This window comes from Scyliorhinus canicula, chromosome 16 (genome assembly GCF_902713615.1).
Source record: "Scyliorhinus canicula chromosome 16, sScyCan1.1, whole genome shotgun sequence".
Classification (NCBI taxonomy): domain Eukaryota; kingdom Metazoa; phylum Chordata; class Chondrichthyes; order Carcharhiniformes; family Scyliorhinidae; genus Scyliorhinus; species Scyliorhinus canicula.
In genome coordinates this window covers 61098744-61112704 of record NC_052161.1, presented here as the reverse complement: position 1 = coordinate 61112704, position 13961 = coordinate 61098744, and positions in this window count along the sequence as shown.

The window sequence follows — 13961 nt, the reverse complement described above, 5'->3', positions numbered from 1 at the left end:
GCATCATAATTGCCTTTCCCCCAGCTATAATTCTTGCCTTGCGGTATATACCTATCCCTGCCCATTGCTAAAGTAAACATAACCGAGTTGTGATCACTATCACCAAAGCGCTCACCTACATCTAAATCTAACACCTGGCCGGGTTCATTACCCAGTACCAAATCCAATGTGGCCTCGCCTCTTGTTGGCCTGTCTACATACTGTGTCAGAAAACCCTCCTGCACACACTGCACAAAAACTGACCCATCTATAGTACTCGAACTATAGTATTTCCAGTCAATATTTGGAAAGTTAAAGTCCCCCATAACAACTACCCTGTTACTCTCGCTCCTGTCGAGAATCATCTTTGCAATCCTTTCCTCTACATCTCTGGAACTATTCGGAGGTCTATAGACAACTCCCAACAGGGTGACCTCTCCTCTACTGTTCCTAACCTCGGCCCATACTACCTCAGTAGACGAGTCCTCAAGCGTCCTTTCTACCGCTGTAATACTTTCCTTGATTAACAATGCCACACCCCCCCCTCTTTTACCATCTTCTCTGTTCTTACAGAAACATCTAAATCCTGGAACCTGCAACAACCATTCCTGTCCCTGCTCTACCCATGTCTCCGAAATCGCCACAACATCGAGATCCCAGGTACCAATCCATGCTGCAAGCTCACCCACCTTATTAGGGGCAGCAGGGTAGCATGGTGGTTAGCATAAATGCTTCACAGCTCCAGGGTCCCAGGTTCGATTCCCGGCTGGGTCACTGTCTGTGTGGAGTCTGCACGTCCTCCCCCTGTGTGCGTGGGTTTCCTCCGGGTGCTCCGGTTTCCTCCCACAGTCCAAAGATGTGCGGGTTAGGTGGATTGGCCATGCTAAATTGCCCATAGTGTCCTAATGAAAGTAAGGTTAAGGGGGGTGTTGTTGGGTTACGGGTATAGGTGGATATGTGGGTTTGAGTAGGGGGATCATGGCTCGGCACAACATTGAGGGCCGAAGGGCCTGTTCTGTGCTGTACTGTTCTATGTTCTATGTTCTATGTTATTCCGGATGCTCCTGGCGTTGAAGTAGACACACTTCAAACCAGCGTCCTGCTTGCCGGTGCCCTCTTTCGAACTTTAACCCTATCCCTGACCTCACTACTCTCAACATCCTGTACACTGGGACTACAATTTAGGTTCCCATCCCCCTGCTGAATTAGTTTAAACCCCCTTTCCTTTTTATTTATTTTCTTACCATCCTCATCTCTTTCCTATTTTCCTGATTTCTGTCTTTCTAAGTCAAATATATATATGCATCACCCATGAAAACAGATGATCAGGAGGTCTTTGGACAACTTCCACTAGTGTCTTGAATCAATCGTTATGGGTTCCAGTTCCATTACAGGACTTTAGCACAAAAATCGAGGCTATCAATCCAGTGTAATACTAAGTATTATGGGCAGGGTTTAGAGAACTGCAAAGTATATCAAGGAGTTCACCTGACCCACAACTTTTAATAGATTTTATTTAGAAGGAACACAAGAGCCCACTTTCCAGGTGTATTTTTAAACAAAACAATGTTTATTCTATGAATCCAGTTAACATTTGATAAACACACAATAAACATCTTATCAACTACCAACACAAATACCCGCGCCCCCACAAAATCCAATACTCTATAGGTAACCCTGAGTAACTTTCCTAACAACATCCGTAAGCCAAACACCCCTTTTTCCTACAAAAACAGTAGGTTTGCATTCCTTACAGAAATAGGTATTACTTTGAAATTATCATGTGATCTGCAGGCATTCTTTAGCATGCAGAGAGAGAGACCAAAATGTGCCTTCTTTGTTTGGATGAAGCTCCCCAACTGAAAACCAAAAGTAAAACTCAGAGTCACAAACAGCTTCCAGCTCAAAACCAAAGTAAAAAGCAGAGCCAGAGCCCAGCTCCACCCACACAATGACATCACTGCAGCCCCTTGAGAAGACAAACATTTCTTAAAGTGGCATTTCCATGGCACAAGGGTGTGCTGCACAGTTGGAGGTTTTGTCCTTCAGATGAAATGGTAAACAAGGGTCGAGTGGCCTTCTTAAATGGATATAAAATATCCGATATCATGATGTCAAATAACAACAGGGCAGTTATCCCTCACATCTTGGCTGATAGATATCCATCTATCAATATCTCAAAATAGGTGATGTGGTCATTATTTTGTTTGTGGGAATTTGCTATGTACAAATTGGCTGCTGAGTTTCTGGGATTACAACACATCAAAAAATACTTCACTGGCTGAACGTGGAGATGCCGGCGTTGGCCTGGGGTGAGCACAGTAAGAAGTCCTACGACACCAGGTTAAAGTCCAACATGTTTGTTTCAAACACTAGCTTTCGGAGCACTGCTCCTTCCTCAGATGAATGAAGAGGTATGTTCCAGAAACATATATATAGACAAATTCAAAGATGCCAGACAATGCTTAGAATGCGAGCATTTGCAGGTAATTAAGTCTTTACAGATCCAGAGATAGGGGTAACCCCAGGTTAAAGAGGTGTGAATTGTCTCAAGCCGGGACAGTTGGCAGGATTTCACAAGCCCAGGCCAGATGGTGGGGGATGAATGTAATGCAACATGAATCCCAGGTCCCGGTTGAGGCCGCACTCATGTGTGTGGAACTTGGCTATAAGTTTCTGCTCAGCAATTCTGCGTTGTCGCGCGTCCTGAAGGCCGCCTTGGAGAACGCTTACCTGGAGATCAGAGGCTGAATGCCCTTGACCGCTGAAGTGTTCCCCGACTGGAAGGGAACATTCCTGCCTGATGATTGCCGCGCAATGTCCGTTCGTTCGTTGTCGCAGCGTCTGCATGGTGTCGCCAATGTACCACGCTTCGGGACATCCTTTCCTGCAACATACCTCTTCATTCACCTGAGGAAGGAGCAGTGCTCCGAAAGTTGGTGTTTGAAACAAACATGTTGGACTTTAACTTGGTGTTGTAAGCCTTCTTACTGTGCTCACTGACTGAAGACCATTGTGTGACACATTGTTGTCATGAAAGGTGCTATATAAATGTATTTCTTTCTTTTCAATTGCTGAACCTTATTTATAACCATGGCATTTAGCTGTAATTAACTCTTTCATTAGAACAAAGAACAATACAGCCCAGGAACCCTTCGACTTTCTAAGCCTGCACCTTTCATGCATCCTATCTAGGCCAACCATCTGTATCCTTCTATACTCCGTCTGGTCATGTGCCTATCCAGATAACTCATTAAAGGTCACTAACGTATCTACCTCAACCACCTTACTTGGCAGTGCATTCCAGGCCACCACCACCATCTGTGTAAAAAAACTTCCTCTGCACATCTACACTGAACCTATCCCCCCTTACCTTGAACTTGTTCCCCCTGGTAATTTTCAATTCCGCCCTGGGAAAAGCATCCAACTATTCACCCTAAATATACCCTTAATAAGTCTGTAAACTTCTATCAAGTCGCTCCTCAGCCTCCGTCTCTCTAGGGAGAACAATCCCAGTTTATTCACTCTCTCCTCAAAGCTAATACCCTCCATACCCGACAGCATCCTTGGAAATCTTTTCTGTCTCTCCAAAGCCTCTACCTACTTCTCGTAGTGTGGTGACCAGAAATGGACACAAATGTGTTCCAAATGCAGCCCAACCAGTGTTCGACATAACTAAAATAATTTGCAAGCTTTTTTACTCAATACTCCACCAGCTTAACCTAAAAGGCGCCGGAATTTGGCGACGAGGGGCTTTTCGCAGTAACTTCATACTTGTGACAATAAAAGCTTAGGGGCTAGTTTAGCACAGTGGGCTAACCAGCTGGCTTGTAATGCAGAGCAAGGCAGCAGCACGGGTCCACTTCCCATACCAGCCTCCCCAAACAGGCACCAGAATGTGGCGACCAGGGGCTTTTCGCAGTAACTCATTGAAGCCTCCCTGTGCCAATAAGCTATTATTATGAAGGCAAGTATGCCATATGCTTTCTTTCCCACCATTTCCACCTGTGTTGCCACTTGTAGGGAACTGTGGGCCTGCAGGCCCAGATCTCTCTGTGTCTCTATGCTCCTGATGGTTCTGCCATTTATTTTATAGCTCCCACCTGAATTGGATCTACCAAAATGCATCACCTCACATTTGTCTGGGTTAAATTCCATCTGCCATTTCTCCACCCAATTTTGCAGCCTATCTATACCCTGCTGTATTCTCTAACAATCTTCAACACTACCCGCAACTCCTGAAATCTTAGTATCATCCGCAAACTTGCTAATCAGACCCGCTCCATTTTCTTCCAAGTCATTTACATATATTATAACGAGCAAGAGGTCCCAGCACTGATCCCTGCGGAACACCACTAGTCACAGACCTCCATTCGGAAAAACACCCTTCCACTGCTATCCTCTGTCTTCTATGGTCAAGCCAGTTCTGAATCCATCCAGCTAGTTTACCCCTGACCCTATGTGATGTAATCTTTTGCACCAGCCTGCCATGAGGGACTTTATCAAATGCTTTACTAAAGTCCATGTCCACAGCCATTCCCTCGTCAATCATTTTTGTCACCTCTCAGAAAACTCAATTAAATTAGTGAAACGTGACCTCCTTCGGACAAAACCATGCTGTCTGTCGCTAATAAGACCATTCACTTCCAAATGTATGTAGATTCTGGGCTCCAATCACATTCGGCGATCGGCCGGAGAATCCATTTTTACGCAGGAATCGGGCGTGGCGCTGGTTTTCTGATGCTCTGGCCCCTCAAAAGCAGCATACTTGAGGAGTACACCGCACACCTCAGAGCATCACTTGTGGCCCTCCCCTGATGCTCCACCCCCAATGGGCCGAGTTCCTGACGGCCTGTCCTCCCGACTTTCGGGGACCTTGTGTGGTGGCTGCGGACTGTATCCAGTGCTGCCACAGTCAGGGGGGAACCATTCCACTGGCAGGGGGGCTTCGGTGTGGGCTGGAGGGGACTGGTGGGGGGTGGTCTGGGGGGTAGCGAGGAGGGTTACAGGCGGGGGTGGTTTTTGGCAGGCTGGAACCGGGCACGGCCGGTACCATGCTGCTGCAGGCCATCGCCATGCGTATGTGCGGCCACGGACCCGGCCATTCTGTGGCTGTATCCGCAGTTAAAGCTGGGGGTGTTGTTTGAGGCGCGCCTGCTGGCCCCCCACCAGGTGGAGGATCGGTGTGTGGGCGCCGCCGACTTTCTGGTCGTATGACCAGACGGATCCGGCGGCCGTATCTGCAGAATCGGAAAATCCAGCCCAGAATCTCTGAGAGTCTTTTCCAACAATTTCACTATCACTGATGTCAAGCTCACTGGCCTATAATTACCTGGGTTATTTTGCAACCCTTCTTAAATAATGATACAACATTGGCTATCCTCCAATCCTCTGGGATCTCACCTGTGGCCAACGAGGACACAAAGATTTCTGTTCGAGGCCCAGGGATTTCATCTCTTGTCTCCTCAGTAATCTGGGATAGATGCCATCTGGCCCTGGGGATTTGTATATCTTAATGCTTTTTAACATACCTAACACTTCCTCCCTTGTAATAACGGCCTGTTCTAAATTGTTAACACATCTCTCTGAGACACCACCAATCAACGTGTCCCTCTCCTTTGTGAATACTGTTGCAAAATTCTCATTAAGGATCTCACCTACTTCCTTTGGTTCTGCACATAATTTCCTTCCTTTGTCCTTGAGTGGACAAACTCTTTCTCTAGCTACCCTCTTGTTCCTAATATACATGTAAAATGCCTTGGGATTCTCCTTAATCCTGTCTGTCAAGGACATTTCGTGACCCTTTTTTTGCCCTCCTAACTCCCTACTTGAGCTCTTTTCTACTTTCCTTATATTCTTCGAGTGCTTCATCTGTTTTTAGTTCCCTGTACCTCACGTGCGCATCTTTTTTCTTTTTGACTAGACTCACAATTTCCCTGGTCATCCAAGGTTCCTGAATCCTGCCTTTCCTGTCCTTCCTTTTTACCAGCACATGCCTGCCCTGCACTCCCATCAACTGCTTCTTAAAAGACATGCCGAATGTGGATTTACCCTCAAACATCCTCTCCCAAACAACAGCCTCTAGTTGTAGTTAGCCTTCCCCCAATTTAGCACCTTAACCCGAGGACAAAACTCATCCTTTTCCAAGAGTATCCGAAAGCTTACAGAATTGCAGTCATTGTTTGCCACATGTACCCCCGCTGTAACTTTGATGACCTTCCGGGCTCGTTCCCTAGTCCTAGGTCCAGTATAGCTCCCTCTCTAGTCGAACTATCCGACTATAATATAGCTTCTCACACCCCTTCAAATTTCTGCACATCATTCCATTCAGAGAGGGTGAGGCCTAGAGTTGGATCCCCACTGATCACGGGACTGGCACTGGAGGGAGATGGCATCACTGCCAAGCTCAGCATTGGAAATGGCGAGATTGGTAACGTGTTGCTGCAGTCTAACTGAATTAATCTCTCTGACTCAAACCTCTTTCTTCTCTTTTCCGGGGACATCATGCGAAGAACTGGAAACTGGAGATCAGCTGCTGGAGAACTGGTATAACACTCTTGCAACATGGGCACCACTGCAGATACTCACACTTCACTTGCTTGTATTTTGCACAAAAAACATTTCCCTGCTCAGGAATGACAGAGAGAGATATTCTGCTTCATTTTATTGAATAAAATTGATACATGTGTAAGATGCGAAGAACTGGAGACATCAGAGTGTTTGTTTATCCCTGGCTAAACAGATCCTTTTACCCGTCAGTCCATTCCCAATCAGTTGATTAGCTCTTTTAGACGGCACAAATAATTATGTATTAACTGCTGTTATTATAATTAATTAAATTATTCCAGTGTTGTAATAACATTTGTGAAATAAAATTTTAGTTCCTTATGTTCATTTCGGAATTATTTAATGAACTTCAAGCTAATCACATGGTTTGTGAACTACAACACTGACAAACAATTCTATCTTGAGACAAAATAACCATGTTACAATACAAGCCAAGGTTTCTGAAACTGAACACTACGAAAGCAGACTATTTAAAAAGGTAATACGCAAGCGTAAAGTCATTGACCTAAACTGCTGCTTCAGATGATCACATCGCGGGCCTTCATTAGGTCAAAAGACTAAGGGCGTGATTCTCCGTTGGCCGACGCCGAAATTGCGGAATGCAATTGGGCAGAGAATTGGTTCCGATGCCAAAATCGCGGCGGGTGGCAAATTGACGCCAAATCACACTTCTCCATCACCTCGACAGTGGCGCCAATGTGTACCAGAACGCATGTGCAGTAAACACCATTTAGATGTCATCAGCAGGCCAGACCTGGTATTCTCCGGGGCCTCTGCGATTCTCCTCCACCGATGGGCTGAGTTCCCGATGGCGCGGTTCATTTGTGATTGTAAAAATCATGACACCGGCGTAGTGGTTGATGAGGGAGAGATAGAGGAGGTATGGCACAGAGAGGAGCGACTGTGGCTTCCGGGCCGGACACTAGCAGAGTTTGAAAATGGTGCTATTGAATTTCATCCAGGAGACCAGCTTCCAAACTTCCCCGATCACCCACCAAATCCTCCCATCTTCCCCAAGTGTCACCATCTCCTAATTCCCCTTCCTGGTGTCACTATCTAGCAGCCGCCCCCCTTTACCCTTGAACCCATCATTATGCATGTTGATATTTCTGTCTGTGCCCTTTGTTGACCAACCCCCCCTCCTCTTCTCGAGGCCACAGGCACGCTGACTTTCAAGCAGGCCCCACGATGAGACGATGCAATACCTCTCCATGAAGTTTCATCTACACAGTTACAAGACACTGTCTATCCTGACTATGCCGGTGCCAACGGCCCCACAGTGCCTTGACTCTAAACCCGAGGACCAAATTTCTGAGGTCACTTGTCAACGCTCTTCAGACTAAATTGCGCATGAACTTTACAGCATGAAAAGAGGCTTTCCCCCACCCATGACCAGGCTAAGAAATGCATGACTGACAGAGCTCTTCATAGCCCGCACAACCTCAGGACAGTCTCTGATGCTTCGCAATCTTATGATTCTTACCCTGGGGCAGTCTTTCACCAATCCACTATATTCCTTGCGGGATGTGCTGCCGGTGGGACCAGAGAATCCGACCGCTGGCGAATGGAAAATTCCGGCCGTGGAATTCTTTTCTTAGGATCAGAAGGTGGATCAAGCTTCCTGAGAAACAATGTCAGGAAACCCTTTTGCGAGCATTAGCATGTTCATTAAATGGCTACCTCGCCAGAATTAAGCTCCCCCTCCACATTAAGCTCCCAACCAGCGAGAAATTAGAACATTGACTTTTACAACTGCTCAAAAGTGGCGAGCTTGACTTCTTCAAATTCTTTGAGGTGAATAAACTCTACTTTCCCCTATTTGGGGGCAAATCATAAATTGAGTCATATCGGGAGCTGGTAGTACAGGATGTGCCAAAGTTGAACATGGCAGGTGAAATGGGGGAGGTGAAAGAGGCTGTCTGGGTGTCCTTTCAATATGGTGCCTGGGCCTTGGACCCCATGAAGCAACATGGGGCATGTCAACTTCCTGCCCCACCCCGCTATGAGAGCGACTGCCCTCACCATGGATGCATAAGTAATGGATGGTATTTATTGCCCATCCCTAATTGCCCTTGAGAGGTCTGAGGATTGGAGGTTTGCACTGATTTTCTTGGAGGAGAGAATGTTAAGAAGAAATTTGGTAAAGATATTCAAAACCACGAGTGTCTGGACAGAGTAGATAAGGAAAAGTGGTTCACAATGGTGGAAGGAGGAAGACCAAGAGAGTAGAGACTTAAGTTAATTGGCAAAAGAAGCAATGGACATACGAGAAGAAACTTTTTCATACAGTGAGTGGTTGGGATCTGAATAGCACAGCCGGAGAGTGTTGATAGAGACAGGCTCAGTCGAGGTGTCCAAGAGAGAATTGGATCTTTATCTGAAAAGGAAGAACATGCTGGGCTTCAGGGAGAAAACGGCGGAATGTCTCTCAGGAAATTGCACTTCTCGGGAGCCAGCACAGACATGATTGGTCTCTTTCTGCACAGTAACAATCCTGTGATCCTGTGAGCCAGTGAAGAATGGTAAGACATCAAGGTTGTCTGTGAAGAGGATGTTGACTGTGGGACAGATTTATGCTGGTGCAGTGTGCTGAGTGGGCTGAGTGAACAAAAAGAACATAGAACATACAGTGCAGAAAGAGGCCATTCGGCCCATCGAGTCTACACCGACCCCCTTGAGCCCTCACTTCCACCCTATCCCCGTAACCCAATAACCATCCTAACCTTTTTGGTCACTAAGGGCAATTTATCATGGCCAATCCACCTAACCTGCATGTCTTTGGACTGTGGGAAGAAACCAGAGGACCTGGAGGAAACGCACGCAGACACGGGGAGAACGTGCAGACACCGCACAGTGCGCGTGGGTTCAGAACTTGTCAGATCACCGCATTGCCTTTCCCTGAGTAAACTGTGCTTGTCTCAGATAATCCTGGGCAGCTGTAAGTATCACATCATGTTTCTTCTTCTACTCTTCTGACCATGTGACAGTGAGTTCTTGCACCTCCACCTGAGACTTTATTACTGCATTCCAGCAAATCTTTTTTTCTACCCAATTGGAATGTTTACTAGAGATCTAATTGGTTTAGAGGAATCATAAACCTCTTGTTCTACCATTTGGTCGAATGGACCACATGACCCACATCCTTAATCCTGCTCGAGTGACCTCACTGGTCTGTGGGAACATCCAACCAGGGGGAGCAGACTGACAGTTTTTATTTGTTTTAATGAGGATAACCAGTCAGATTTCTTGTTTTAATCAGACCCTGATCTTACCTCATTCTCTTCAGTCTGGGGATGGACATGTCTTCTCACGGATTGCAAGTTGTTTGTCTCCCTGCCCTTTTTACTGTCAAAGGATTGTGAGCCGAACTCTCCGGCCGCAAGGATCCGCTGTTCCTGTTGACAGCACAGCTCCACCCATGGGTTTCCCGACGAGGTGGGGTAGTTTCAATGGGAAATCCCATTGACAAGCGGAGGGAGTAGAGACTCCAGCAACCAGCGAATGGCGTTGCCGCAAAACACACGACTGGGGGAATTGGGGAGCCCAGCTCTATTTTGTGTGTTTAATTTTTGGAAAACAGTTGTACGGAGTGGACAACAGAGGATCAGGATTCCAGCCTTTTGGTTTAATGGTGGACAAAGGATGGGGGGGCGGGGGGGGGGGGGGGGGGGATGTCCTGGCACTGACTGCTCTTATTGTGCTAATGTCCCTGACCCTGAGATTGGGAACGGTGCCAGGGCTCAGGCAGGATGGGTAGGGTATGCTGCCCCAACCCCGTCCCAGTGACTGAGTAGCCTGACTAGAATTTCCACCTGTTGGTGTTACTGACACCGGGATCAATTTATCCTGGAAAAGTCATTGAACCACCTCCTGCCAGTGGATTCCATGTGAGAATGTGGGGAATTTTGCAAATAGGAGAAGGTGAGATTAATCAAACAGGTTGGGCTTGTTGATTGTTTCTGTGTTCGTGAGCAGGTCCATGTTGTCAATAAGATCCATGGAGATCTGTGACATTATAAACAACTCTTATTTTGGCACCAATATCCCTGGAGGATTTACATAACTGCTTCAGTTTCTATTCTCAGACTAACCTGGAAATGAGAACACATCGAGCACTGTTCATCGACACCTCACCGGTGGAGCTAAAGTTGAAGAAGGAATTTGGCTTTCGATCAGCGTTATGAGGTAAATTCCATTGGTATTCCGTGTGTTAGACGAATAGACATGTAGACTAGCGGACAAGGAGCTTGTTTGTTCTCTGAAATACAATAGTATAAATAACACGGGCGTCGAAACAGGAGAGTGGGATTATTTGTCTCAGTGAGTCATACAGATTTGTGTATACTGTCACACCGAGACGAGTGATTGTCAGAAGAAATTAGACACAAAAGGGTGCGATATATTGGGTATAATATATAATATGTAATATAATATAATATTGGGTGTGATTCAATGGGATAAACAGAGTCTGCTTTTGGGCGGGTTTAGTGGGTGTTTCTCAGCAGCTGCAGTGCTGGGAAACACTCCCCTTTTCAACGGCAATTTGCCTGTTTTTTTGGCCTCAGTTAGGAACGTCCCATTGAGACTGCACTTTAGTCACTTCCGGCACTGACCCAGTGCAGGAAGACTAGTCGCGGATCGGAGCGCCATTTTAAAATGTAGCCCCGATCTTTTGATCCCCCTCAGCGACCCCAGCATAGCCGCCCACCACCCAGCCTACTCTTAAAGGATCCTCGAAAACCCTCATCCTTTTTTATAGAATTTACAGTGCAGAAGGAAGCCATTCGGCCCATCAAGCCTGCACCTGCTTTTGGAAAGAGCACCCTGTGGTGATCTCTACCACTGTATATATGAGTGTGCGTGCATTAGGGGATGTATGACAGTACCTGTATTACAGGTTTGCTGGTAAGCCCCTGCCGGCTAGCTCTGCCCCCAGGGAGCAGTATAAATATGTATGAGTTTCACTGAGATGCCATTCTACACCTTCAGCCAGAGGAATAGGATCTTACTGTAATAAAGCCTCTCTTGTACCTTATCGAGTCTTTGTGTGCAATTGTTAGCGCTACAATTTATTACAGTGAGATTTTCCCAAAACCATGGACATCAGAATCAAGCCTGATCGCCTGCAGCTGGATCCACAGTCGCCACACGCCAGGAAAGACTTCAACCACTGGCTGGCTGTTTTCGAGGCCTACATCTCCTCAGCGGACCCTGAACCATCGGAGGCTCAGAAGGTACAACTCCTTTACTCCAGACTGAGCTCCAGCGTGTTCCCGCTGATCCAGGATGTGCCTAATTACGCCTGGGCCAGGGAACTGCTCAAAGAAAATTATGCACAATCAACGAACACTCTGTTGCGAGGCATGTACTCTCCACTCGCGTTCAACAACCGGGAAAGTCGATTGAGGACTTCTGGCGGGCCCTTATTCCTCTAGTACGGGACTGCGACTGTCAGGCCATCTCGGCCGCAGAACATTTGAATCTACTCATGCGGGATGCATTTGTTATGGGTATTGCATCGGGCCCCATCCGGCAACGACTGCTGGAAGGGACCGCTCTCGATCTTGCGGCAACAAAGACCTTAGCGCTCTCAATGATGGCCGCTTCCCGTAATGTGCAATCCTATCCCGCGCGGCCCACCCATCCTACCCCTCGTGGACCACGCAACCGACCCCCCCCCGACTCCACGTACGATCGGTGGGTGCCGCCATCTTTCGCCACCCCCGCCATGTGCGCTCCATGGACGCCGCCATCTTCATCCTCCGACGCCATGTGCGTTCCATGGTTGCCGTCATCTTGCCCCGCCCCCGCAATGTGCGCTCCATGGTCGCCGCCTCTTGCCCCGCCACCCCAACTTGCACTGCATGGGCACCGCCATCTTCTTCTCCGCAGGTACTCCAGACGCCGCCATTTTGTCCTCCCCTCGGAACTGGACCACGGGACCCGGGTCGCTGCCGCTATTCCTCGGACTCGTCGGACTCTTCGGTTGATGGCCCGCTACTCGCCTCAATGACGCTCGACCAGTCCTGTCCTCGCAACCTGGCCACCGCTTCCACGACGGTACTTGTCAACGGCCACGCGACCTCCCGCCTCATCGACTCCGGGAGCACGGACAGCTTCATCCATCCGGACACGGTAAGGCGCTGCTCCCTCACGGTCCATCCCGCCAACCAGCGGATCTCCCTGGTCTCCGGATCCCACTCGGTCCCGATCCGGGGCTTCTGTCTGGTTACACTCACCTTACAGGGCGTTGAATTTAACCGTTTCCGCCTGTACTTTCTCCCCGACCTCTGTGCGACACTTTTACTGGGCCTGGACTTCCAATGTAACCTCCAGAGCCTCACCATCAAATTTGGCAGACCCCTACCTCCCATCACCGTTTGCGGCCTCACGACCCTCAAGGTCGAGCCTCCCTCCCTCTTTGCTAATCTGACTGCAGATTGCAAGCCCGTCGCCACCAGGAGCAGACGGTACAGCACCCAGGACAAGACCTTCATCAGGTCCGAGGTCCAGCGGCTGCTTCGGGAGGGTATTATCGAGGCCAGCAACGGTCCCTGGAGAGCCCAAGTGGTGGTGGTTAAAACTGGGGAGAAGCACATGATGGTCGTGGACTACAGCCAGACCATCAACCGGTACACGCAGCTCGACGCGTACCCCCTCCCTCGCATATCTGATATGGTCAATCAGATTGCGCAGTACCGGGTCGTCTCGACAATTGACCTGAAATCCGCTTATCACCAGCTCCCCATCCGTAAATCAGACCGTCCCTACACTGCCTTCGAGGCGGACGGTCGACTGTATCAATTTCTTAGGGCTCCCTTTGGCGTCACTAACGGGGTCTCGGTTTTTCAGCGAGAAATGGACCGAATGGTTGACCGGTATGGACTGCGGGCCACGTTTCCGTACTTAGACAATGTCACCATCTGCGGCCACGACCAGTAGGACCATGACGCCAACCTTGCTAAATTTCTCCACACAGTATCTCTCCTTAACCTCACGTATAACAAGGAGAAGTGCGTGTTCCGCACAGTCCACTTAGCCATCCTCGGCTACGTAGTCCAGAACTGACTACTGGGGCCCGATCCCGACCGCATGCACCCTCTCATGGAGCTTCCCCTCCCCCACTTCCCCAAGGCCCTCAAACGCTGCATGGGATTCTTTTCTTACTATGCCCAGTGGGTCCCACAATACGCTGACAAGGCCCGCCCACTAATCCAGTCCACATAATTTCCCCTCACGGCCGAGGCACAACAGACCTTCACTCGTATTCACTCTGACATAGCCAAGGCCGGGATGCACGCAGTAGACGAGACACTGCCCTTCCAAGTAGAGAGCGACGCTTCAGATGTCGCCCTTGCCGCCACGCTGAACCAGGCAGGCAGACCCGTGGCATTATTTTCCCCCACCCTCCATAC